The following is a 2,703-nucleotide window of genomic DNA, read 5'->3' as shown; positions in this document are numbered from 1 at the left end:
CCCCGGTCGTCTCCTCTATCCATTACCTCCTCTTCTCTCCCATCCCCAATCAAAGTTTTTTTTGCTTTGATTCAGAACAGCAGGAGCTCTCTGCCTCTCCAGTTTGATGGATGGGAACGACCGGGACCCCACGCTCGAGCCAGATGAGCTCGATGGCTAGCAGCCCCGACAACCATGATTCCCCAGAGAACAAGAAGGTCGACCCTCTCACTCTGGTTTTTTCTTTTCTTTCCAAGTGACTGCTGCTCTTCTTTAGTATAGTTCTCCAGGGACTCTCCAATTTTCTTGGACTGAACCTGATGCAGAAAACGTGGCCGCTTTATTTCCTGATACTCGCAAGTTACAGCCAACAATAGACTAGCACTGTTGGCTATTTCCCTTTTCTTCTCTCACCGTGCGAGCATTTGCAGTGTAGAGTTTGTGTAATCTGCTAGTTAATTAAGTAACTACCGTACTAGTTAGACAAGCTGTGTGGTGGTTCACGTTTAGTCCCTAACCAAAAATTAGGCCATGCCCATATTACTGTTCTTCTCCTTTCTATTATTATTAGTCTGGCATATCCCTATATTTTTATATTATCTACCACTTTACTCCCTGGCATAGTTGCAAACTACTTCTACACCGAGAAGTGGTTGTTTGGTATAGTATACTAGTGTGCATTTTTATTTGTAGCAGAAGTTGTCTAAGTTAGATGTACTCATGTTTGTTGCTATTAGGATCAAATATCAATGCTAGTTCAGACATACTACCTGCCATCTTGAAATATAAAATGTTTTTATAGGCTAAACTAGCCTACAAAAACGTATATATATTTTGAGACTGAGGTAGTACTTGTTAGTTCTGACCATGCCTAGCTTAAGGACTGATCGGTATTCTTGAAAAACAATCCTGCATATGTTCGTACATTTTCCTATCTGAATTAATGTTGGATGTATTTTGGTGTGTGCATGTGACATTCAAGGCACATTTTTGCAATATATGTTAGTATATGGTGCTGTGAAACTTCTACGATTGAACATACCACGGCAAGCTTCAGAAGTAACTTTCTTCCATCTACAAAAGCTGAGAGGCAGAGGGAGGGGCACATAGTTTTACCATTGAATAAGCTACTCTCTAAAGCTTCAGAAGTTCAGTTTAAAAAAAAAGCTTCAGAAGTAACTTTCTTCCATCTACAAAAGCTGAGAGGCAGAGGGAGGGGCACATAGTTTTACCATTGAATAAGCTACTCCCTGAGCTAGAGTGAGGGGCACAACATTTACCACTAAATACGCTGCTCCATTCAACATGATTGAGGCTCTAAAATGAAAGTTTAACAATCTGTAGCTTTAGAGATTTAGAGCCACACACAAATAATGAAATAGTGTAACAATCTACAGCTTTGAAAATGTTGGTGTTCTTATTTGATCTTGGTTTGTAGCAAATAATAATATTAGTGTTATCATTGACTTTGGGCTCCAATGAAATTCTTGTACGTGTCAATCCTAATTCTCTGCCAAAAGTTGTTTAAGAGTATGCTAATGCTTTGCCCAGGTCTATCTCATGGACACCCAGATTTTGTACGCAATTTTCTCAACACCATCGCGTTACCTCACTGCTGGTGGTAATTTTGCATAGCCACTTATTTTTTTATCATCGTTACTGTCAAATACTAATTCTTCAGCTGTACGCTTGATAATTGTTGATGATCTCTTAGCGTTACAAGTGAAATGTATCCTTGGGCAAAATGTCCACATTCTTAGATAGGTCCATTACTATCTCCTTCATAGCCTTTTGGTTTTATTATTTTCACTATATACCTTTTTTTGTTCTAAGTTTCCAACTGTCAAGTGTTAACAATATGTGGATATTGTTATTCAGGGTATATCCAATTTCTTAATGCTCTAATAGGGTAGGTTCTGGGGTTGGTTAACCTCATTTATGCAAATTGTTGGTACCCAAAGGTGCCATTCTGTCAATATTGACAAGTTGATTCATGCCTACTTACAAGGCTGGAAAAATAATGTATTACTGGACACAACTGTAGAAGTATGTAGATGTTTGTTTTCTCAACACATAACTATCCCTTCTTTTATTATCATCAAGGATCACTGGACATATGATAATTGAACGAATCTTGTGCACTGTTGTATGTATTGTCCCCCTTTGTTAGACCAGTTTTTTTTTCTTTTTCTTGTTTGGATGATATGCACAAGTATGTAACATTTAAATTTTTTACCCACAACTTGGTTGTCTTAATTAATATGGATCTACATGAAACTTATATATGTAGTGGATACTATGTTATTCTCGTTTGTAGCACTGCAAGATTTAAGAATTTTGGAGAGCATGAGTTATTCATTTTTACTTTGATAATTCTCATATTTTACAATCTATGCATATCTACAAATATCTAATGGTCTTGTAAATATGCTAGGTATGATTGCGTACCAGGCTACTTGGTGCTGCCCATCAAAATTCGCACGGCATGATAGTTTCCATCAGGAGGGCCGATGGCAAGAACTTGAATAACAACTTCACTAGTTTAAATGTTCTGTTTGTGTGAACTGGATTGTACTGTTTCCTAACTTTGCTGAGTGATATATTTTATTAATCTATGTTGTAAATTATCATCTCGTGGAGGATTTTGTAAACTGCTATGTTATAGATGCTTGCAGATGACTGCATATATTTATTCATATGTGCACGTGAGGCACTTTGGAAATA

General features: G+C 37.4%; 1 long non-coding RNA gene across 1 annotated transcript; it reads left to right on the top strand.

The window, feature by feature from the left end:
- The first annotated feature begins 73 nt into the window (after positions 1–73).
- Positions 74–2,484, top strand: LOC119273060. The gene is made up of 3 exons (XR_005134809.1): positions 74–197; positions 1,531–1,600; positions 2,414–2,484. It is a non-coding gene; the product is annotated as an uncharacterized LOC119273060 (long non-coding RNA).
- Positions 2,485–2,703: the final 219 nt, after the last annotated feature.

The sequence above is a fragment of the Triticum dicoccoides genome, chromosome 3A, assembly GCF_002162155.2.
Source record: "Triticum dicoccoides isolate Atlit2015 ecotype Zavitan chromosome 3A, WEW_v2.0, whole genome shotgun sequence".
In the NCBI taxonomy this organism is placed as follows: Eukaryota; Viridiplantae; Streptophyta; class Magnoliopsida; order Poales; family Poaceae; genus Triticum; species Triticum dicoccoides.
The sequence above is the reverse complement of the archived record's forward strand: the minus strand, read 5'-3'. Positions and strand labels throughout refer to the sequence as shown.